At 37.8% G+C, this 26,653-nt stretch overlaps 1 pseudogene; it reads left to right on the plus strand.

Moving 5' to 3' along the window:
* Positions 1-2,221: 2,221 nt before the first annotated feature.
* Positions 2,222-11,007, plus strand: LOC116250356 (acetolactate synthase 2, chloroplastic-like; annotated as a pseudogene).
* Positions 11,008-26,653: the final 15,646 nt, after the last annotated feature.

Here is a 26,653-nt window from a genome sequence, read left to right on the forward strand (position 1 = left end):
GAGACAGCCTCAAGGACAGTTTAGTTTCTTTAATTAAAAAAATAAAATTAAACAAAAAATGGTCAAGCTTCACACATAGCCCTAATTAACCATGTTTGTATCCCTAAATCCCCTATTTTCAATCCAGATCACCTGTGAAATTCAACCAGCTCTGTGAAATTCAACCAGCTGCACGTTGTGAAATTGCTAAAGGCCGGAGGCTAGAGCTGCGGCTGGTGCAGGCTTGGAGCCATCACCCAACATGGGAAATCCTGTAAGTCTCTCTCTTTGAATCTCTCTCTCCATAGCTGATATGTTCCTTTTTGAGTCTCTTTCTCTCCATGGCTGACACCAAACGTAGGTTGCCACTTTTCTCTCTGTCCATGGCTGGCGCTAGCCATGGCCACCATCTCGCTCTCTCAGCTTTCTGGCAGCCACATGGCTGGCGCTAGCCATGGCCACCATCTCGCTCTCTCAGCTTTCTGGCAGCCAGAGTTGGCGCCCTCTGCCGCTCTGCGTAGTGCGTATGTATGTTGCTGCTCCCTGTCTCCCACACGTCAAGCCAGGTTTTGGGTTTTGTTCATAGCCCACATCGGCACAACAACGAGTCTCGCACATGGCAAGCCGTTACGCTAGCTTCAGTAGGATTTTAATTAGGTTTTGGTTTTGTTCATAGCCAATTTTCAAATTTTGTGGGAATCTACACCCAAATCTAAATGGTATTATACCATTATTTAAACAAAAGTCTTGTTTCCATTACCAACAACAACATCAAGCAAATTTAATTCCTTGATATCAAGCAATGCAATAGAGAAAATGTTTGGCAGCATGTTCAATTGATAATTGCAGGCGGTCCCTTTTCGAAAATGACTTGATTTCGTTGATGTTGCCCTCATATATAGTCTATTGGAACTTGAAACATAGCTACCCACAAAGTTAAGTTATGTCGGTTATTGGTCTACAAGTTGGATTTGGGGTCCCTTGTATTCAAGTCTAAACGCAATTACACAATCTGATTAAGCCTAACCCAATAACGGCTATATCCCGTACCATACAGGCTATTTGAGTGTTTAGTCGATGAGAATCTCATGATACAGTTTTAGTTCATTCCTTTCCTTGGGAAGTGTTCACTGGGTTCAAAGCATCCCAACCTGCGTGGGTAGTATAGTAGTTTCAAAAGCAAAGCCTGACAGTATCCGGGTTTCGCTAACAACTGAAAGAGACCAAGTTTATGTAGGAATCACACCTATGAAGTTTTGTCAGTATATATGGAGCTGAGCGGCAACGCTAATAATTTATTTACATCTAATTTAGATGTATAAACCTGGTCTATTCCATGTAAGTCCAGACATATTACATAGATAGGGCGCTTGAGAGAAGGAAAAATAGTGTTGAGATTATGAGATGAGGACTAATTCAAACAATTTTAGATTGTTAAAGGGCACCAACAAGGGGATTGTTGAAGGCATCAATATGCAAAATCAAAAAATTCTGAGGGAAGGTTGGTGTTTTGGCATGAGAAGGCCAGAGATGAAGCGGAGAGGTGCAACTGGTTTCACACTTGTTCGTTGACAAGAGAGGAAAATCAAATAATTCTGGCCGTCGCGAGAACAGCCGATCAAGTGACATCGTGCTAACGTTCTATTGTTTTTAACAACAATAATGGCTTGAGAATGTATTAAAACATAAAAGTACATGTTGTTGCAACATACCACGCCAAAAGCTGCTCATACTCCAACAAGGATGCATATCCCGTGGAGGGCTGCTCATACTCCAAAAAGCTCTTCGGAGTGTGGAAGTTATAAGTAGAACCCATCTCGGCATCTCCAAGTTCTTTCTCTGTTTATATTCCATCACTACCAGTCTACGAAACATAAGATGCTCCTGTAATGACACCAACCGTGTAAGCATAAGACTCCATAGACATAAACGTGTAAATTTGGAAAACCAGAAAAGAAAAAGAAAACATCCCATTGTTTCAAAATTAGGACGGTTTCGTATTAGGACATCAAACGGTCGTTTACACGTTTATGTCTATGGAACCGTTTGATGTCCTAATACGAAACCGTCCTAATTTTGAAACAATGGGATGTTTTCTTTTTCTTTTCTGGTTTTCCAAATTTACACGTTTATGTCTATGGAGTCTTATGCTTACACGGTTGGTGTCATTACAGGAGCATCTTATGTTTCGTAGACTGGTAGTGATGGAATATAAACAGAGAAAGAACTTGGAGATGCCGAGATGGGTTCTACTTATAACTTCCACACTCCGAAGAGCTTTTTGGAGTATGAGCAGCCCTCCACGGGATATGCATCCTTGTTGGAGTATGAGCAGCTTTTGGCGTGGTATGTTGCAACAACATGTACTTTTATGTTTTAATACATTCTCAAGCCATTATTGTTGTTAAAAACAATAGAACGTTAGCACGATGTCACTTGATCGGCTGTTCTCGCGACGGCCAGAATTATTTGATTTTCCTCTCTTGTCAACGAACAAGTGTGAAACCAGTTGCACCTCTCCGCTTCATCTCTGGCCTTCTCATGCCAAAACACCAACCTTCCCTCAGAATTTTTTGATTTTGCATATTGATGCCTTCAACAATCCCCTTGTTGGTGCCCTTTAACAATCTAAAATTGTTTGAATTAGTCCTCATCTCATAATCTCAACACTATTTTTCCTTCTCTCAAGCGCCCTATCTATGTAATATGTCTGGACTTACATGGAATAGACCAGGTTTATACATCTAAATTAGATGTAAATAAATTATTAGCGTTGCCGCTCAGCTCCATATATACTGACAAAACTTCATAGGTGTGATTCCTACATAAACTTGGTCTCTTTCAGTTGTTAGCGAAACCCGGATACTGTCAGGCTTTGCTTTTGAAACTACTATACTACCCACGCAGGTTGGGATGCTTTGAAGGCGCTGTACAAAGGTTAGTAAATAAAATAAAATTGTTTGATTTTATCATAGAAGTATCAAAAGCATTGAAAATAGTTTTGTAGATGTTCTTTCAAGAGAATAGAGATTACAAGAAAGGTAAAGGAAAAAACTCGCACAGAAAATGACTAATTATGTAAATTCTTATGCAAATGCAGAAGATAGAGATCCCAAATCTTAAAGCAGATTTCGAAAATTCTAAAAGCACAGTTAAAAGAATAGATACTTTGAAGAACCAACTAACCGTCCTTAAGTAAATTACCAGAATGTACCAAACTAAAAAACTCCAAAAAAAAAGTGAATAACGATTGAAACCATATAAGAAGAAAATAAACTTAAAACAACAGAGAAGAAAATTTTCCAAAAGTATAATCTGGACGATAGGTTCAAGAGACCAAAAATAAAAACTACACCAACGAAAAACGAAAAACAGAAAGCCAAACCATATTAGTAAAAATCACCTACAAAACTTGAAAGAGGTCACTAACTTCCTAAATAACAACCCCAAGGAACCAATACACGACTTTACCATTAACATCATATAATTATTGGCTATTACACACAGTAACTTTCCTGAAACATGTAAAGCTACAAAGAGATATTTTAAAAAACAATAAAGCCGAACTCATATGTGTCTGATCCTTTCGTTGCTTGGTATTAAATGAAAGGATACAATTAATCTTAGCCAAAAAGAAGAGAAAGGTGTGATTTAGAACAATGGCGGTACGCTCCTTTTATAGCCCTGTCACCCCCGCCACTTCCACCCACCCATCGATACAGGACTAAATAAGTGAAAGTCCCATATGTATGGTCATCATATGACAAAGCAATTTAGCAATTTTGCAGCATCATAAAATTTTCTTGCAAGTTTTAGTCCCTCGGCTCTCTATGGCACGACCCTTTTGCTTCTTCACTTTTCGAAGCTGGCAGCCGGACAAACACCTTTTCCCGATACCCACTTTAAATTTTCGCCGGAACGATGCCCAATGGCTCTGAGAAATCTTGACTACACCAGAAAATCGACTGCTCCAGTCGGTCGGAACAAAATGGAAGGGGAATAGAAAGGTTTCCCACTTGAGAAGAAACATGGAAGGGATTCCTGTTCGGCAGTTCCAAGGGATTAGAGCCAGAAGGACTGAAGTCCCTGAACCCCCAAAAACCTGGATGCGGTTGATGGGAAGAGAGATCGTCAAGCAGTGTCGCGAGAATCAACCAGAAAAGGATTTTTTCCTTTGCTTCTTGACGTGGTGAAGGAGCCGTTGAAGGTTCCGGTGTCCTAGAATATCTTTTGGTCTTCCATAGCTGTGTCGATGCTCATGGGATGGCCCATTATGAGTGTCATGGTTGGCATTTGGTATGACGTAAAGGCTCATGAATGTTAACCATCAATTCAAGAAGAGAAGCCAGTAAGTTTATTTTTTGCAACGGGAGCATTGTAGAGTTCTTGACCAAGCAGAGAGAAACCGTTCCCGCTCTCTGATACGAACGCTGCCAGGAGAGACTCCCACAGCCATATCTGGTGCGCAGATGGTTTGTATCTGCTCCTGCAGATAGAAATTGTATATACGCTAGCATATTTTTGAAGGAAAAGTTCCCCAGTTAGTCATTTGTTTTGGTTTTTGTTACAGTGCTTAATGTAAATCCGTCACTGGAAGTGAGATTAATCTCCTTAAAATTTTTGTCCCTCGAATTGGTGTTAGACAGAGTTGTAAGTCATTTGAGGTTATCCCTTTCTCTTCTTTTTTGTACGTGTAAATTTGGTTTTTTGAATCTTTTTTGTACCTTTTTCGTTTGTACATGTAAATTTTGTTTTTTCAATAAAAGGTAAGGAGCCAACTGTAAAGGCTCATAATGATTACTATGTTATGCATGAACAAGGGCAGAGCCATAATTCTTTCCCAATATATATATATATATATATATATATGTGTGTGTGTGTGTTTCATTTAGCTTACATAAAAAAATTAAAAATCTATATGTTTACCCCTATTAAAATTTCAAAACTATAGTTTTCCCCTCATAATGAAAAGTTCTTGGCTTCACCACTCTGCTCAGCTCTATGGATGAACATCCTAAACTGATGAGGAGAACCATGGTAATGTATGCATTAGTTGTCAAAGAGCCGTTGAAAATCGTTCTACTGCTCAATAGCATTTGGTTTTCATAGTGGTAGTTCTTGGTATCTTGATTATCCCCAATCCAAATCCTTTACAAAGAGTTGTAGTTGTTTGGCATTAGGAACACTATATGAGTCTTTTGTAAATCCACCTTAAAATTATGGTATACCCCTGACTATACTTTTGATGCTAATACACCCACTAATTGAGTGTGAGTTGGAATACATGAGCTGATGAACTCGGGTCCAGATCCAACCTGGTTTAGATTCCAAGTTATTTAGCCAATAGGTCAGATTTTTTACCTACCTATTTTAGTCTACACCGACAAAGTTAATAAACCATTCTAGCTATCGAACTTCACAAAAACCATTCATGATTTAGTTCATACATTTAAACATATTTTTTGACGTATATATATTGTTTTGCTCATATACTTCATTTACGGACATAATTAACAACATCATGCATAGCATATCTAAACTTAGATAAAAAGTATAACATAAGTTTCTAGACATCAAGAACAAATCTCATTTATATGTTGACAAGCACATATATTTCAATTCATTAGCACAAAACTCTGGTTCTCAAGTATTAATCCAAGTAATAATTTTACAAAACATAAGCACATGAGACTTATGTGAGATAAACTAGATTCAGATCCAAATCTCATTGTAACATTTATCCAAGCACAAATCTATAATGCTTAATCAAAACAAATACAACATGATTCTATGACCATCAACAGATTGATATGCAACAGTTAGCAAAGTTACGAACATATATATGTGCATGCTAAAACAACTTAGATCCTTTCGTAATCATGCAACAGATTATCCATAAGTATATGTTATCATGTTTTATTGTTCCCAAAGTTTCATTGTGTTGAAGTCAGTAGTCAAACGAACTCAGACCGTGGAACCATATTAGGCCAAACTATGTTCGGGTCCAGATCCATAACAACATTTACATACACATTTGCAAAGGAACTCATCCAAATCTGAAATCAGTTTACAGCTCCCGACATGGATGTATTTTCAAACAAAAACACTTCTAAGTCTAATTACAGAAATATAACTTTTCTCAAGCAAGCTAAATCCAAATCCATTTTCAATAACTAATACATTTTGGAGCAAAAAAAATATTTTATTTAAATATGTTCACAAACAAATTAAAAAAAAAGTTTTCCAACATTCGACATCCCCAATTACTATCAACCGCCATTGTTTATAAGCCTTTGCAAAACAGGTCAAATCTAAACTAAATTTTTGGAATGCTACATTAACAGAAACCAAATTTTCTAATCAACTTGAACCTGGTCTCAATAAAAACCAATTTTGGCAATTCCTGGCTGGATCCCGCGAGAACGGCGCAATTGATATAGTCTTTCGCTAGACAATGCTGTTCCCCTGATGGCTGGAAAGTTGGGAATTTGTTCAGAATTTTTGTCTCCCTCTTGATTTGGCATTTCCGGCGATATGCCAGAAACCGGCCGCCTGAGGTCATTGAGATGGGTGACACCAACCAGCCTGAGATTTTTTGCATTTTATTTTATGGTATTGGATATGAAAGATAACTTAGCATTCTGTCACGCCTCTTATATAAAGTTTGATATGTTAATCTGAATACATTCAAATTTGGGAAAATCCAAAAAGTTTTTTTTTTTTTTCTATAAATCAGCAGTTCGGTCGTGTATTCATATGATCATTGGTGTTTGGTAGTGCCACAAGCAATTGAAATGACACAGTAGACAATAACAATAGCATTATAGCGGGAATAAGCAGCTTAAATCACTTTAATAATTGAAGAGAAAAATTATCTCGTGAAATCCTTAAGAACGAGTGAGATTGAATCTTTTTCCTTTTAGTTCTGTTTCCAAACAGCGGCCAATTAAAAGTGAAATATTCATGTTAGTTACTAGAAAATATTCCAATAATTTACACCTGCATTTTAGTTTCTATTTTTTTAAAATGCACCTCACATGTTCATTTCTATGTTCAGCACATTTTCGAAAAAATCACTTCCCCATTGATAGATTCAGTATGTTCTGTTTTTTTTTTTCGGTTTTCCAAAATAAAGCTTCGAAATCTCTTAAACAGTCCATCACAATAAAATCAATCTACTGAATATAAATACGGTGGAGAAATTTCAAAATATTCAATGAATTATATTGACAAAATCAATACACCCGCTAAATTTTAGTCGCTCAAAAGTTTCTTGAATTTATGGAAATGCAGGTGCCAAGTCTGAACCTATGCCTGATCATTTACCTACCAAGAAGGTCTACAGTCGCGCAAAGTTCATAATATTGTCCTCTTCCCATTTATTTTAAACTAAAAAATTTATGGAATCGATAGTATTTCACAAAACATGATCCACGCCTGACTATGAACACAACAAATAGTCAAACCGGTTAAAGTTTGTGGTGTTTGTATCTCTGAGATAAATCCGAACACATTTCGTCACGATCACCAGACTGTAACGATTCAGACCCGATCAGAAGGATTGGATAGTTTTTGAACATTCAGAACCAGTTAGAATCTAGACCCGACAATGGCAAGGTGGCAAAGGCACCCACGGCGCTCTGTTCTCATCACGCGGCTGCGTGACTTACACCGTTCCTCTCGTCCACTTATATAGGGAGAAGCAGACCCCAACCTCTCCTCTGATCGATACAGGACTAAATTTTGAGACATCGAAGAACGCGTCTCTCAACGTCACTCGCTCGGTAACAGATCCCAACCCTTCCTCTGACCCCATTTGATTTTGAAGTCGTTTAGACGAAGATGGTAAAGAAATTTAGATCTGATTATTAATAAGGTTCACATGAATAGGAATATGACATATGATTGAGATCCAACTCAAGTTCATGTAGATACCAAATCTTGTGCAACTAGGTTTTGAAAAGTATCAATGTTAATTCTTGAACCCATTTTTACTTTGATTCCTTCGTTTAGTCGACTTTGATCTGAATCCAATTTTTCATGTATCTGGTTGATTTGAACCCAATCCATTTACGTTCCTCCCACCAACACTGGGAAAGACTTGATACATTTCTAATGGAGCTTGGGTGCAGATTCAAACATTTTTGTAACCAAAGAATGACAAAGGAGGTTGCTTCCACTTGGGAGCCTGTATCCATTTAATCATGATCTGGATCCAGTCTCTTGTTGGTCCAATCAAGGAGGAAACGAGAGTTCAATCGATGGTTGGCCCGTCTGGCTCTGGTTTGCCCGTGTTGATTAAGCTTCGGTTCAAAATGCAAGTTTGGATCTGGATCTAAATGATCACAACCCAACAACCAATAAATTTTACTTACCTTTCATTAGAAGTATGATGCATTTCATATTCCCAAGAATGCATCTCTAGCCATCTCCTTCATGCAACCATCTTCTCTTTCATGGAGCCACATATAAGTAAGGGTAAGCACATATATCAGATCCATGTCGGATATAACTACATATTACCATATCTAAATATTTGGATCTTGCTTTATTTAATCTCAAATCAGTTTCATATTAAACCATAAAACATAAAAGCTACAAAGCCATATCCAAAATTCTGTATTTAATCGGATTTAGATGTGTGGCCACGATGATACAGATTGAGTTGTAAATGCATGACAGTGCCCCGCCAAACTCGGTTTCGGCCCGAACTGGTTCCATTGTTCCCGATTCATAATGTCCCAAAGTTCATAATGTCCCAAAGCAAGAAAATGATGGCCATTGATATCACCTGGTAATCATGATGCATCTTGGTGTTCTGCATTGGTAGGGATGTTAAATAATGGGATATACTTTTGACTGTATTCATTTTTTCGAATATATGACTTTTACAATCACATCAAATCCAAATTTTTGACAAGATTCAGCCTATTTTCAAAATGTAAGAATATTGGATATGGGATATTTATTTAAATCTAAATCCTATCTTAATCAAAATTCCGATCAGATATACATATATGAATACGATTGGATGTCATTTCTTAAATATGAATCTGATCTGATTTATTAATGGATATTACTTTTTTTTTTCATAACCAATTTTACCGAAATAGTTCGGACGGATATCTAATGCAAATTGGACATATTGACATCCATATCTATTGTATAATCAATGTTTTAGATGTGGTCAATTGTGCAACTAATTGAGTTTTTGACCCACCATTAAAAGATGTTTATACATAATTATGTCCTATACTTCATGCATATTTATACATTTTTCCGTGACCCCTATGTTTACATGAGTGTTTGCGCAAGTCGGACCGAAAGTGGTGTTTCTAGTGAAAGAAGGGGAGAAACACTTAGAAACTTACCGTTAAACGAGGAGAACTGAAAACAAGTGCTAATAACCAACTACTTGGTAAAAAGTGAGGTTGTGAATGGATCAAATTCGGATAGTGACATCCCACACATCGTCCGTGAGGCCTTCTTCCTCGCCTCCTCCGGCCGCCCGGGCCCTGTCCTAATCGACATCCCCAAGGACATCCAGCAGCAATTGGCCATCCCCAACTGGATGCAGAAGATGAAACTCCACGGCTACACTCAGAGATTGCCGAAACTCCCCGTCTCTTCCCAGGTCGAGATGATCGTTGACATGATCGCCAGTGCAAAGAAGCCCGTTCTGTATATCGGTGGTGGTTGTATCAATTCCGGCGAGGAGCTCCGCCGGTTTATCGAGCTCACTGGCATCCCCGTCACGAACACTCTAATGGGTCTCGGCATCTTTTCCTCTGCTGCTGATCTTAGTCTGCAGATGCTGGGGATGCACGGGACGGTTTAAGCGAACTATGCGGTCGATCAGGCCGATCTGTTGCTCTCCTTTGGTGTGAGGTTCGACGATTGGGTGACCGGAAAACTGGAGGCGTTTGCGAGTCGGGCGAGCATCGTTCATATCGATATTGGCCCAGCTGAGATCGGGAAGAACAAGCAGCCCCATGTATAGCTCTGTTCAGATATCCGGCCAGCGTTAACGAGTTGTTGGTGCAGAGGGAGGGGGTTCTTCATAGTCTAGACTTCGCAGGGTGGAGGGTTGAATTGGAGGAACAGAAGCGGAGATGGCCATTGAGCTTTCAGTCATTCGGCGATGCGATCCCCCCGCAGTATGCCATCAAAGTGCTCGACGAATTGACTGAGGGGGAGGCGATCATCAGCACTGGAGTCGGGCAGCATCAAATGTGGGCGGCTCAGTGGTACAAGTACAAGAGGCCTCGGCAGTGGCAGACTTCTGGTGGATTGGGGGCAATGGGGTTCGGTCTGCCGGCTGCAATAGGAGCCGCAGTCGGCAGTCCAGGTACCCTGGTGGTTGATATTGACGGGGACGGCAGCTTCATCATGAATGTGCAAGAATTGGCCACCATTAGAGCGTACAACGTGCCTGTGAAGATCATGCTACTGAACAACCAGCATCTGGGTATGGTGGTTCAGTGGGAAGATCGATTCTACAAGGCCAATAGAGCGCACACTTACCTCGGAGATCCAGCAAAAGAGTCCGAGATTTTTCCTAACATGTTGAAATTTGCAGAGGCCTGTAATATTCCAACCGCCCGCGTGACTCGGAAGTCGGAACTAGAGGCAGCCATTCGGAAGATGTTGGACACTCCAGGGCCTTGCTTGCTGGATGTGATTGTCCCGCATCAGGAGCACGTCTTGCGGATGATTCCCAGCGGAAGGGCATTCAAGGATGTGATCACGGAGGGAGATGGCAGGAGAAGTTACTCAAGCTCTGGCTTCATCGTCAAGTGAATTGGTTTAATTGCTAGTCGAAGTAGTCTTGGTTTAATTGCTAGTAGTCTGTTATTTATATCTTATGCATTTTCAGTAGATTGGAGCTTATGATTTAGCCTAAGGAATTAGTTGTTCATCTGCTAATTCTTTTGGACACAGTTAAGTATAACATTGTGGGTGATTTATAATGTACTGATTTCGGCTCTTCTGTCAGCTTTTATTTAACAAGGAAAGAAGTTTACAACAGGTGCTGAAGACCTTAATGGTTGATTAGGAAGTTGAACTTGACAATTGAAGTGCTGGTAAGTACATATTATTTTCTGAAAATATGTTTCTAAAACACGTTACGGCCTTCTTTTGTACTAGAGAAAACAATCTGATCATGAATGTTATTCATAGATACAACAATCAAACACTAGATCTAATCACATCCACGATCAAATACAGGATATGGTCACACTATTTATTCCCTAAAACAAGAATAGCATGAGCTTCAAACAGGTGTTTACATAACACGATGTTAAATGCCGACCGGTTATATCCAATAATACCATAGACTAATACAAGATTGCCCAAGGGCCCTATCACTCAGCTTTTCAAAAGATTTCACAAATTGTATGGTCACAATATCCTTGAGATACAATCAAATTCTGAAACAGTAAAATTGGTCTGAAAGCCCATAACAAAGGAAATTAAGATCGAAGTAATAAGCTTATGGGAGTTCGCTAGAAGTGAAACTGAAAGGCAAAGTTCTGTACATAATCGAGAAAATATGTAAATGAGGAAAATTTCACTGAAGTATTCATATAACACTAAGAACTTTTGTGGGTCTGTGCGGGGCAATTGACCTCACAGTGTCCGCCCCTGTATAAATGAAGAGAAGAATTGCAACCGAAAATACTTCTGTTGTACATTCTTCGATGTTATCTTCAATTGCAACATGAACGTGCTGATAGCTTTACGTGATTTGGAGAATTCTATTTAATAATTAAAAAAGTTGAAATTCAAAAGTTATTGAAAATTGAAAGTAAAAATGAAATTAAAAATTTTCTCTTGATAAAACATAAAGGTTGATCATTGGAGGGCTATTGTTCGGCAATATACGCCATATCAATGGAGGGTGGATTAGGAGTCCTCCATGGAGAAAAGATGGCAATGGAGGACGCTACTGTCGATGCTCCCCCATCTTTGTCAGTGTTATCGTTTTGTCCTTCGCTTCTGGTGCATGACTTGTAAATCTCAAGCGGAATTTTGAGTAGGGGTGATCCTAAAGTGCTCATGTTTTGAAAATTTCCATCTTGTCGCGGAGTTTGAACAATGTAAATGGCTCTGATATATTCGATTATTAATATGAATTAGATCTAAATTTAAAATTTGAATCTCAAAATCGAATCTGGCCCGAATCCTGCTTTTAAATTGACATCGGAAGCCGATCTTTTAAATATGCCACCAAATCGGATCCACAATTCTATATTACATAAAATACCGACTTTCAAAATGGATGTTGGATATAAGAAACTTATTCAAAGTCAAATGCAAACCCAATGTTTAAATTTTTATTTGAATCTGATGTCATTTTTTTAAAATCCAATTCTGATCTGATTTCTTATAAAGGACCTAAATCTTGAGATGGAAATTATTCAGGCGTTTCAATTTCATAAAAAATAGACAATAGATAAACAATGGATATTTATGATTTGAACCTCAAAAGAGGGCCTTAAAAGGAGGAAAGAACAGGAAGAGTGCTTCTACAGGAAAGTTACAGCGTTTTTTGCCGCATTTTGGAACGCTGACAGAAACTCAATCTTCCAAAACTCTGAGCCAAATTCATGTGGTGTTGGAACTATTGCGTAAAAGCCAAATTAGTAGACAAAATGGAGAAGAAGAGACAGCCATCTGCCGTTGGAAAAAAGAAGCTTCCTGTTCTGCAGCCGGAAAACAGAGGGCTCTGAAGCACACTGTGTACGTATGAAAGACGACCGGCTCGGAAGAGGGAGAGAGAGATTCACCGGCTCGTGGACGGACACCAGCATCCGCGGCGAACATCCGGAGAGAGAGGGAGGGAGAGGGAGGTCTGAGTTTAAGCGAAGAAGGTGGTGTACTCAGATATATGAGACTTTTATGGCAGTTGCCTCTACTCACAAGTGCGCGACACGCGATTGACTATATCCTTTTGTCTATTTTACGTCGTGTTAAACAGCGTTTTCACCAAAAGACAAACATGCATTAGTGGCGCAACAAAACTTCGGGGAATACTACAAGATTCTTTTAGTTGATGGATTTTTTGAGAGAAAACCCTAATTATTTCTGGTTCATTTTCCTTCATTGGCTTTCAGTTCAATTCTTGATTGTTTGATCATGTTGATAGTTCATCGCGGAGAATTCCTCTCTTTCGCTTCATCTAATACCTTACAATTTTATATTACTTATAGCAGAGAACTAGGGATTCACCAAATTTAACTATGAACAGGAAAACGAAAAAACGTCATCGATTGAGTTTCATGAAGCCAATGGCACTGAGATGGACGAACCATATGCGAAGAAAATCATAACCCGTAGTTTGAAGAGGAGATTTTGTACCTCCAATCAAATATGGCTACAAATGCTTGAATATTTACATGTAACAAAGAAAATAAACACAAAATCTAAACCGAGCGTGCTTGGAATCAGTCTTTTGACACAGGTAGGTTCTGAAAGTGGTTTCTTCCTTTTGAAATTATTATTTGCAGGCACAAGAACAATGTTGGCAATGCAGCGACACCCTTTGTACTTGCTCGAGTAAATGAACTCACCGGCGGAGCTTCACTGGCTGCAAGTGTCCTTTTATGATACTATTCCATTTATTGGTAACCAATATGCTTTTGAAGTTGGATGAGCAAAAGGGTCATCAATCATTTGGCTTCATTTACAGCTTCCACGCATTACCTTATTTGCTATCCCATGGTTACCAGGAACCATAGTTTTGGAACTAGCAAATAATTGCTACTTGCATCGCTACTGATCAGGTTCAATTGGGATATTAATATTAAGAATGAGTGAAAACTAACCAAACAGGAGCTAATCATCTGGTCTCTACCTTTCCCCCCTCATTATTTCTTTCTTGTGCTTCTACGACCAGAATTTTCAGATATTGCACTTGTGAAAAACAATGCTCGTGTTGCTCTTGCAAGCTCGAGAAAAGAGAGTTAAGAAATAGGGTCTATGTTGCTTATTCATGGTATAAATGAAGGCATCGCAAACGGAGCAAACAGCTGCTTGATTTTATTCATGTCGTGTGTAGCTTGCGTACGCAGTTGCTTAACGCAATTTTCTCCTGTTGGGTATTAAAAGCGTGAAGGTTGGCTCTCTGCTCCACACTAATATTAAGAATGAGTGAACTCTAACCAAACAGGATCGAATCATTTAGTCTCTACCTTTCCCCCTCGTTATTTCTTTCTTGTGCTTCTTTGACCAGAATTTTCAGATATTGCACTTGTGAAAGACAATGCTCGTGTTGGTGCGGAGATTGCTGTTGCTCTTGCAAGTTTGAGGAAAGAGAGTTAAGAAATAGGGTCTATGTTTCTTATTCATGGTATAAATGAAGGCATTGCAAACGGAGCAAACAGCTTTTTGATTTTATTCATGTCATGTGTAGCTTGCGTACGTAGTTGCTCAATGCAATTTTGTCCTGCTGGATAGTAAAAGCGTGAAGATCTCTGCTCCACACTACTTCTTGTGCCCTTCCCATGAGTCTGATAGGACTGTTAACTTTTGAAATCTGATAAAATTGCGGATTATGATAAATTTTGATTCTTTGATTTTTTTTCTAAATTTTGAATTTATACACCAAGTCCCGCCGTTGATTATTTGGTTTTGAATATGTAAACCTGTTATATGCAGTTAGATTTATCAGAAAAATATAACCGAGAGGATTCAATGTTAGACGGCTGTTTGTATCCAGTTTGGATGTTTACTTGTGGAAGGATTGGCAATAGATATGGACTTTTAAATATTATGACCAAGTAATATAGGAACCATTCTGGATTAATTGTTAAAATTACTGGTTGACTTATATGTTGCCAGTCAAGTACTTTCCCGAAACGATGGCTGACCATTTGAATACTGGCTATATGAAGTTACATCTGGCGTAAAATGCCTGGGGTTCGCAGTGTTCTTCATGAATTATAATTTCTTGTTCGCATCTTTTGTAAATTCATTGTGCAAGCTTTTTTGAGATAGATTAAGCTCGTTTTCACGTACGCCGCTTGAATTCCGTGTTTGGTTCCAGCTAGTTTATCCTGAGTTCCTTGTTTATCTCAAGGACGTGTTATATTGCTTTCAACTTTCTCACTTCTGTCTTCAGTTTTACATGTCATGTATCGCTATTTGCGTGACGTAAATTGCAGGTTACTACTCTGTCTTTTTCTTTTTTCACACGATGGAACTGCACCTTCCTCGAAAGACTTTATTGCTCGCCCCGCACAGTTCGGCATAGGCGGTTTGGCTACAGCCGGTTACCACCTAATTGTGTAAATTACAACGTAAGATCGACAATTAGATGAGGAGTTTCAGTGCTGGCGAACTTTTGTAGTTAATGAAGCGCAACGAAGTCGGCATTCCGTAAAAGCTACAGGAAAGATATTGCTTGAATAATGTGAAAATGTGATTCCATTACGTCCTAGTTAAAATGACACTTTGTTATATCCTTTTAAACATATTTCAGTAATAAGCGTTTCTAACGTGACATCTATTTTCGTGCTATATACAAAAGTGGGAGAAGTTTTATGTTGGCAAAAAAATGCTTCATAATTAATTTCAATCTGTTTACTTGGAAGTTGTCCAAACACTTCGCCAATGAAAAATAACCTGCTCACACTTGAGGAAAAGTTATGCTCGTGTCTTGTTTTGGCAACGGCATGTCGCCATGGAGGAGTGGGAGTCAGAGTCGGAGGTAAAAAGGACAATGGAGGTCCCAGCAGTCTTTTATAGAGCAAAAAATAGTATTCAAATCTACAAATGTCTAACCAATCACATGCAAGAAAAAGCGTGCGCATACAACCACACCACTTCCATTTTGATTTTTGATTTTCACCTCCTGATATCGTGTCTGAATCCACATTATCTCTTCAGCAATGTCATCCATCTCCCATGTTAAACATTCACCCAAACAGAGGTCTGGACGTTCTATTGACGGCCCACACTCGAGGATAAGTTTATGAACTTCCACTCAGCTTTATTAGCATCAAAGTAATTGAAATTCACCATCCAAAGCTGTTGAAGAGCAACAAGCGTATGAAGTATCACTACTTGTGCAATTGAAGCCCAAGCCACCTTTCCCACATCAAAAACAGTACCCAAAGTCACAAATGTCTGATCAATTACATGCAACAAAGGGAACTAAGCAAAATCAACACCATATTAGAAGCTTAGCTTCAATACAAAGTGCACAACATTCAATGAATTCCTAAGCATAGATGAAAACTCTTCTGATCGCAAGACCCCTGAACATGAATCGATACTGAGCACCTCTAGCTCGTTGAATTGACGTTGAATGCCATCCTTACCAAAAACCTTCAAGGATGCAGATTTGAGTTATAGAAAAGAAGAAAGTAGTTGGTTACAGATGAGAGTTGAAGTGCTAGCATGTTGTGGGGAGCATTGCATGGCTGATGGTTAGAGTTCAAGAGTGCATTGCATTTACTCTACTTTCTCTTCTCATCAGCATAATGTAAGGTTCTATTTAGAAAACAATGGTGAAATGAAAAAAATTAAAATTTCAAAAAGTGTTTTTTCTTTTGTTAAAAACTTCAATTTCAAATATATGAGCTACAAATTTATTTTGAGGTGGTTTTGCCGTGTTTCTTTACAGCAACACAACATAACCATGTTTCAATATGCTTTTTTCTGTTTCGTTACTCAAATAAACCTTCCGCTCGAATAGACGCAAGTAGGAGTCATGGCTCAATAAGAACCAGTCAACTATTGAGAAGAAATTAGGCTTTTGTTTGTCTACAAGCTTAGAGCTCTACTGCGTGACTTTTTCGTAGGGGTCTAGATTGTCTTGGTCACAATTGATGACCGGGATAGCGGTATATAAATGCCTTCATCTTTTGGATAGGACGTTGTATTTTATAACCTCTTCAAATGCAAGGAATGAGAGTATGTGAAGCAGCATTGATTCAGGCAATGAGTTGATTATGCACTCGCTGGGCTGATCGTGACGTAGGACTGACATATTTTGAAATTACAGTGTAAGGATTCAAACTTACAGTAGAAGCCAAATTGATAGACAAAATGAAGCTAAAGACACTTAATGACAAGGAGGAAAAAATTGAAAAACAAAACAGAAAAAGAAGTTAAAGGAATAACGCAATCACCATAAAATATAGTAAATCAACCATGCAAACCAATATTAAGAATGAATTTTGAAACTACTAAGAACAAACACCAAAAAAAGTCTTAAACCAATATATAAATAGTATTCTGCAAGACATAGTTAATAATTTAATTTTTTGGAGACATACACCGACTAAGAACAAACACTAAAAGAAGTCTTAAACCAATATATAAATAGTATTCTGCAAGAAAGAGAGGAACCTGGACGGGAACTTGGACGACCACTCGAGGTTCTTGATTAAAGTAGCTTCTTCTTCTTCTGACTAAAAACAAAAGAGATAATAATCAATTTTAACGTGGTTCAGTACTCTACACCTACATCCACGGTAGCTCTCAAAAGTATATGAGAGACACACTATGTGTATCGTTTAAATACAAGATGTACGACAAAGAGATTTACCTTAAAGTTTATCCCCTTGATTTCAGCCTTGAACACACTATCTATCTCCTAGATTTCAGCTTTGGAGGTTACAATATTAATCTCCTTGATTCTAGCATTGGAGATTACAGTATTGTGAGTGATTTCAGCAACAACTGTTTCATCTACGTCAGCATGCTCGGTGGTGATTTTGGCAACTTCATTATCATCAACACTTTCCACCTATTTGATTTTTGCCTTACTGTTAACACTGACCCCAGGGATTTGCTTGAATTCAAATTTCTGTTTCCTTGGATTTCTTGAGAGAAGGTTATGAAACAAGTTTTGAATGGCTTAAATACGGTTATGTTAAGCAACTCGATTGAGTTTCTTTATGGAAACTGGAAGCTTTCTGAAAGCCAAAAAATGCCGTTAAAGCACGTGTCAAGAAGAGGGGATCGTCTTCTATAGTACTTGCTTGGTGCTTGCGGCGGTGGAGAGTTGCTTATTTTAGAAAATAGAAAAGTACTTTCCTCTTCCATGGAAACATAGGTTCAAGCGAACGGCCCAACCGTAGTCAAATGCCTCTAACATCCTTCCCCCACGACAGAGAGAGGCAATGGAAGATAATTCTCTCAACACCAAGAGAGAGAGGCAATAGAAGATAAATCTCCCAACACGCAGAGCTTCTTCTTCTTCTTCTTCTTTTCCTTATCCTTTTGAATGGCTTAAATACTATTTTGAAACAAATTTTCTTCTTCTTGACCCGATGGCGACTTTTCCTCATTAAACATGGTATGTTTGTTCCATCAGGTAAATGATCAGACAACTCATATTAATCTGCATAGTTCTCATGTTCATTGACTCCATGTTTTATGTAAAGCTTATACATTTAGAAAAATGGTTAGAAGATGTTTCTCATCAATACAAAATATCATTACTCATTTGTTTCCTTCTTTGAGTAGATCTTGCATTATTGAATAAGGTGCAACTTTCATCTAAGAATATATTAAGAAGCTAGTTGTTTGTGAGTCGACGAGTGATAAAAATTAAAAAAAGTACCCCAAATGCATTGAAAGGAAATAGAGGGTTGAGATGGCTAACATTAAGAAACTTTTCATAATAGTTTCTTTGTTAAACTACACAAATATTTATAATTTGTATGCATGTACAGAATGACTTCTTAAAAACTATTTGGAAAACACCATGATGCACTGCTTCTTTTACGTCAATTGCTGGACACAAAATGATATTTCCTAAATAATTTATTGTTGAACGATGACGTAGTTTCCACTTGTCTTTGCTAGGTAGAACCGTGAAATGGCTGACACAAAAAATGCGGGGTAGATGATTTACAATTAAAATGAGTCTAATGAGTCGAACACAGAGAAACATGGATTCGCTTGTCTCATGCTTACTAACATCTTTAAACACAATGTGAATGTGCTATGCGCATGATATACAACAGTGATCAAACAAATAATTGGAGAGTTTAGATGGTTTTCAACACTGTTATAATGTATTGTAAAAAATCACCGTCACCATTACATTTTCTAAATAAGGGCCGTACATTTCTATCTACTACGCTTGGAAAGGGTAAACAGTTAGGGCATGTTCTAAGATTGCAACTGGATAATATTTCTAAAAAAGAAAGAAAACCAAATTTTGTGACAATCAAGTTTTGCATTCACTAGATAAAATAAACTTTCTCATGTTTGGGAATGCCATTTTGTCAAAACAAATTATTTCAAACCCAATTTCAACACATAAAAAACATGCTTTCATGCTGTTTTAAAAAGGTATCACAAACACACACCCTAACAACTATTGGTGGAGCCAGAAATTTCTACTTAAGAAATACTCTTGGTATTACTTTCAAACTTAAAGTCACTTGTACTCTTCTTGCTGTACCGAGTTCGATAGAATATTCAGTTTTCTAATGTATTTAAATTGGCAACATCCTATCCATTCACCTCCTTATCTAGTTTTACTTTCTTCCTTTTTGGATGAAGTGGGCCTGGGATCAACACCAGCTCGAGCCGAACATTTCTTATTGAATAAAGTAAAACACATATAGTCATGTCAATATGTTCATGTGATGAATCAATGTATGGTAATCCATCTAGAATTTGAGCTCATTCCAGCCATAACTTGAAGCAACCATTATTTGATTGTATCCCCATTATTGCTTTAAAATAGAATTAATGTCAATTTCAGTTCTTTTTCTTAGTTGTTCAGATGTCCACAAATGCATGGAATCACTGGCCAAGTAAATGTCCAAGAGATAACTTTCCCTGATTATGAAATAGAGAAATGTAGCTGCCATATTCTCCTAGTAGTGCATTATTACTGCTATATTTTCCACGTAGTATTATGAAATCTTCCAAACCAACTCAAGAAGTTAAAAACTGCAATCCTTAGGAATTAAGATTCATGATAGGTTTGGTCACTCGTAAAAATCTCACTTTAGTTAGTAATCTAATTTTTTGGAGACATACGCCGACTAAGAACAAACACTAAAAGAAGTCTTAAACCAATATATAAGTAGTATTCTGCAAGAAAGAGAGGAACCTGGACGGCCACTCGAGGTTCTTGATTAAAGTAGCTTCTTCTTTTTCTGACTAAAAACAAAAGAGATAATAATCAATTTTAACGTGGTTCGGTACTTTGCACCTACATCCACAATAGCTCTCAAAAGTATATGAGAGACACACTATGTGTATCGTTTAAATACAAGATGTATGGCAGAGATTTACAATTAAAGTTTATCTCCCTCATTAGCAACGTTTATTGATAAGAAGATGTTATAGTGACTTTAATAACAATTTATTGTCCATTTAATGACGATCTTTTACAGTTTGGCCATCCACAACAGTGTGGCATCTGACAACATTGTCTTTCATGTTTTTTAAGTCACCTAATTACACGTATATAAATATTTGAAAAAATAATGTTGGGAATTTTTGTTGTCTAGTATTAATTCATACATTTTGATCTTTGTTTTTTCTCAACCATACCTTATAATGGATCGAAGGATCCTGAGTTAGATACCATCCCTTATAATGGATTGAAGGATCCTGAGTTAGATGACCTTGAACAGTAACAATAATGTGTGTGTGTGTATATATATATATATATATATATATATATATATATAATGAAATTAACCATATAATTGTTTACAAGTAATAAAAACAGTTTGGTGGTTAATAAATCATAATGAAAAAAAAAACAATTTGCCTGCACCACCTAAAATATATCCTAAGTTTCACCCGACACAATCAGAGTGCCACAATATTTTTGAAGAGTCTGTGTTACTTAGAGTAGAAAATTAAAGCTATCAAGTACTTGTTGTTCGTAAATCTGATCGTCAGATGTGATCTCCATTAAAAAGCTTAAAAACGAATGTGATAAAACATTTTTCTGAAAATCAAAAGGTTTTTTTGTTTGAAATGTCTTTCGAAAAGTAAGGAAGATGACAGCTGCTACCTTTGAAGCATAGTAATATGACATGTAATACCATATCCACAAATTTTTGTTTGTTCAGAAAAATTTGACACCAAGCACAATATAGGTTCAAACTTGGGGAAGATGAGATTATCGGGCCCACCAACCAGACCCAGGCCCAGTCCATCCTTTCGAGTCATGCTACCCGGTTATTTTGTGGCTCACAAGGCAGAACCCACGGCGCAGACCCAGCTTGTGTTAGGGCGACTACTTACTACCTGCTGGGTACTCGGATCGATGCACAACTTAACAAGAGACAAATCACATAGGGTTTAATAGTTTTTGGTATCGACTTTTCTCGGTTCATTCATATTAATTTTGTTGTTGGGATTGTTATTTAACAACTCAATATTTTTTTTTCGATTTCTTTCTGCTTCACTCATATGATCTTTTGCTGAATATCTTTATTTTTGTTCTTGTTCCACATATCTTATTCTTTCTCTTCCCCATATCAAAAATATTATATTTCATCCAGAGAAGTGCAAAATGAACCACCCCGAAAGCAAGTGAAGAGGAGAGATGAAGAGGAGAGAATTTAAGAAACCTATAGAACGAATGATCAATGATATGTTAAAGTGACAAAGATTGCGGCTGAAAGAAAAAAGGACACAGGTTAAATTCATAAAGTAGGACAGAAAAGAAAAAGAGAAAGGATCATGGCTCAGGGAATGAAAAGGATAAAAATTACAAAATACATAAGAAAAATTGTCATTACCAGCCAACTCATATACGTCCTTGAAACGACGGAATGATAGGTGAGAGAAAGTTGCATACACACAAAAGGAATTTTTTTTGGTAATTTATTAAAAAAAAATCTTATATAGCCTTTATTATTTATTTTTTTCAATTTTGTCTTCATAAAAAATTTTCTTCAAAATAAAGGTATTTTAATCATTAACCATATTGACACATGAAAATTTAGACACCAATATACCAATATGGTGCATATAACTAGGTTTCATGAACAAGAAAAAAAATTAAAGAGAGTAGTGATATTGGAAAATAATAAAATAATTCGACCCTTTTTAAATTTTAGATTATTAATAATAAAATTAAATTAAAATAAAATAAATATTTTTTTTCTGCATGCAATGAGCAGATCCAGTAGGCAGGGCTGCTATTGAAACAAAAGTAGGCATGACCATCCTTGAGATTTTATTACCCATTAAGAAATAAGAGTAGGCATTGGGTCGGGTTGGGACGAGCGGACCTGATTGAGTAATTGTTGGACCCATTGTTTGACACAAGTAAGTATTGGACAAAACCTAAGTAGAAAAGAAATAAACAGCTTATCGGACAACCAGTTGGACCTTGCTTTTTTTTTTTTTCATTTTCTACTTTTTGATATTTTCATCTTTAGTTACCTAGGGGTTTATTTGTTTTGACATTTGAAAAGAGAGTTTGCACATTTGTTTAGATGTGTGCGTAAACTTTAGATGTTTGAATGTATTTGCGTTTGTGATGATGTATTTGAGTTTAAGATTGATCATGCTATGAGGGTATACTATTTGATGTCATTAATTTGTTTTTCTGGATGAGTGGGAGCATTGATCCTACCACCCACACATGTGAGAGCTGTAACAGCCTCTCTCATACTAACTGGTACAAAAACATAGCCCGAGAAAAGTTTCGAGACATGCCGCATAATACACTCCCAAGTTTACTTGTTTGAGTTATGCCTCTTGAGACAATTAAATTATACCACATAGATAAATTTATAAATAGAATAAATTTATCAACAAAAATAAACAAAAAAAGAATTGAAATTTTGAGACATTATTATGCACAAAAATATGGCAATAATGAACAATAATGTTGGGGGTTCATGTTTAAATGCTTGGATGCAAAATAATTTGAGAAACCATGAATATTTTAATTCCTTCAAGAAATAAATTTCGTCTTACTCCAAATCATGCTTGGAGAGTACTGTTGTATTTCTTGGTGACAATAATCTTACTTCCCGACCCAAATAGATCTTCTCGCCTATTATTTATTTGATCGCTACATATTTTCACACAGCAGAAGGCCGTTTTTCCAAATTAAAGATAGACGCTGCCATTTATGTGAAGATGGTAAGACTATAAAATCGACTTTTATTTCTGCTGTAGTGTAACGCTAGCTTATTTCAAACATACATTTTCCATTTTGTGAGAAATTAAAGATATAGGATCCTATGATACTCAAATTCAAGGTAAACCTACACATGCTATATGTTTTAGTTCACTCTTCTAGGATACATCGGGTCCTAAAGCATGCTTTTGAGTTGTTCTCCTTTTCTAAAACGCATTAAACCAATATGTTAAACCAATGCAGGAACTTCGCCATATTGAAACCCAAAATGTTATACAGCTCATGGAACGTTTTATTTATTTGGAGGAATAGAATCTCCTCTTGAAACTACAAGGTATTTTCTTCCCATGTGGTCCGTCCATGTCAGTGCCGTTTGTTTCATGAAACTCAATCGATGGCGCTTTTCATTTTCCTCTTCCTAGTTGAATTTTCGTAAATCCCTGGTTCTCTGTTTTAAGTAATATAAGATTGTGAGGTATTATTGTATATATGATGAAGCGAAAGAGAGGAATTCTCCTCGATTCAACAATGAACTATCAGGATGATCAAACAATCAAGAATTGAACTGAAAGCTGACGAAGGAAAATGAGCCATCAACTAAAAGAATCTTGTAGTATTCCCCGAAGTTTTGCTGTACGCAGATCAGTAATGGTTGTGAAAATGCTATTTATATAGTTAACAGGATGTAAAATAGACGAAAGGATACAGTCAATCGCGTGTCGCGCACATCATCAGGTGGCACTGAGTAGACGCAACTGCCTTAAAAGTCTCATATATCTGAGTACACCTTCTTCGGTTAAACTCAGACCTCCCTCTTCCTCTCTCTCTCCGGAGGTCCGCCACTGATGCTGGTGCTCGTCCGTGAAAGAGAGAGAGAGAGAGAGTATGATCTTATATAATAAGTCATTTTGAGAAGGCAATAATGGATCTGGCTGTGCACTGTTTCTAGCTAATGCTGCTGTCAATTTTCCACCATTGATTGTTGTAAGAGTATGAATGTTCTTTAAGGAACTTGGTCTAAGGTTTAGGGGCCGGGTTCGGTCTGAGCTCGAGCTACTTTAGCTTGGCTTATTCAGAGAAATGATTCTGGTTGTTCTCATGCTCATTTATACAATAATTAAAGAAAGCTTAATAAGAAACAATGGCCTAAGTGTAGAAGCATCATATATTAGTGGAGCAGTTGAGACAACATTAGCATTTGGGGAGGGCGGTAATGGAGCATTATCCTTCAAAAGCATCAACACCCTTTACCTACGGTTATGCTGCTTCAAGATTTTAAGGAACATTCTTTGTAAAGCCAGCCTTTTGCCTATAATTGCATAAGGGAGACTTTTTTATTTTTATTTTTAAACCTTTGCAAACAAGTTCTGCAACTTTTCATAAAAAAGTGCCCAACCCCACCCGCCCATAAGCTGAAATAGCCTGCCCTGCATGCCAAATCTTTCTGCCAATCAAAACATGCTGGGAGGTGACCATAGAGGGCGTAGCGTAGGTGCCCATGTTACTTGAACTAACAACCAGCCGCCCGCTAAAACTACCGTGCCTATCACCCCTTAGAGCGATATCCATTAACTCTAAATTGAAATCAAATGGCTACCAACGCTTATTTTTTTGATATAGAAAATATAGTTCTAAGTATGGTAATGACAAAAGGTAGCTTAACTATATCAAAAACTAGGCTAAGCTACCTTTTGTCACTACCATACTTAGAACTATACTTTCTATATCAAAAACCGTCAAAAATAAGAGTTGGTAGCCATTTGCTTTCAACTTAGAGTTAATGGATAGCGCTCTAAGGGGTGATAGGCATGCTAGTTTTAGTGAGTGGCTAGTGGGTGGCTGGTCACTAGTTCAAATAATATGGTCACCTCCCAGCATGTTTTGATTGGAAGAAATATTTGGCATGCAGGGCAGGCTGTTTCAGCTTAGTCTTAGGCCTAGGGTTTATGGGCCGGCGGGGTTGGGCACTTTTTATGAAAAGTTGCACCACTTGTTTACAAGCGTAAAAAAAAAAAGGTCTCCCTTTTGCAATTATAGGCAAAACGCTGGCTTTAAAAAGAAAGTTCCTTAAAATCTTGAAGCAGCATAACCGTAGGTCAGCGATCTTGTATCATCTTTATTAAAAGCAAAACAACCAGTAACCATCTTTTTCATTCAACGAAATCCTCACAGCAACATCTCCGACAATGGCGTTAGCCATAACATCAGCAAGAAACAGATGATTCCAAAAGTCTTCTACTGACCTCGTCCCTCCCAACAGCAAAAAGCCCCATTCTTCCAAAGCATCATCGCACAGGCCTTAAGACTCAGCAGCAGTTTTTGGAGGCCACCTCAACATTGTGGTGTTTAATAGTTCCAACTAAACAGGTGCCAAAACAGGATGATCTCCTCAAAGATCAAACTCTAATTGGTGCTTGAGCGCTATTTCTGATCGATCGATGGCCTCCACAAGGGGCAGGATCACCCTTTTAGGAGGAAACAAATTAAGGGCAACAACAGTTATTGTGACGAGGAAAAGCTAGATCCAAACTTGGAGAAATCCCAATCTCGTCACAATACACAGAAATTATAAAACAGAGATTGGGTGGTAGGGTTTGGAACAAAGGCGATCAAAAGAAGCTGGTTGGTTCTACAATAAGTCTCCAAACCAAGTTGGTTAGTTGTAAAGACCCAAGTTCAATGGATATCCCAAAGAAACTGTTGAGAGTTCACGCTCGACCAACACTAGACAGGAAGCAACTGGTGTCATCTAGGAAGCGACATCCATCCCACACTTTTTCAGGCGTACGTTCTAAGTTAAGTGGGTATCTCACTAAAGTGTGTTCGATTGCGTCCAGTGGGAGCGCAGGTCTGAAGATGACCGGTCCTTCTCCAAAAGGACGACCAGTTTGTATGGATCTTAATATTTATAGTCCACTGACTTGAAATCTTTTTGGCTAAATCGTCGAGGTAAAACAAACCTGTCACACATGAGACTACCCTGGACCATGCCCGGAAGCCAAAATCCAAGCACAAATTCGATATCGGGTTGGATCAGGATGTTGTTGTGGCTACCAAAAGCTTGAGGTTAATCTCCTACTTTCTCTGCAGTGTAATAACGAAAGACGAAACTGCGATTGCGAAAAGCTGCTGAGGGAGTAAAAGGTGGGGAAAAAGGCTAGCTACCGGCTATTCCGTCGGTTGGTCGCCTGCGGAATCCCGTCCCAGTTCACTTCTCAGTCTCCCTGATCCGAGACTTCTTTCTCCTGGTTTGGCTGCCGATTTGCCGAAAGCTCTTATCTCATTTCGGGATTGCTAGGGTTTACAGTCAAGTCAAATTCGTAAAACAACTCTCATATATTCATTTATTTTCTTTCTGGAGGTGAGTGCCTTCCCAAACAGGAGCCTTAAAAATTTGCTGAGTTATCAGTCATCGGTCTAGGTGTGGCGAAGGCACAAGGAGAAGGAAGGAAGTCGGTGGGTGGTGAGTGATCCCTTTGTCTGAACGCATGGGGATTTATTGGCTTTTGGTATAACAAGGAAGCGACGAGCAATTGAGGAAATTGTCCGTTTGAAAAAATTGCTGAACGCAGGAAAAGCAAA

This window comes from Nymphaea colorata, chromosome 3, assembly GCF_008831285.2.
Source record: "Nymphaea colorata isolate Beijing-Zhang1983 chromosome 3, ASM883128v2, whole genome shotgun sequence".
In the NCBI taxonomy this organism is placed as follows: Eukaryota; Viridiplantae; Streptophyta; class Magnoliopsida; order Nymphaeales; family Nymphaeaceae; genus Nymphaea; species Nymphaea colorata.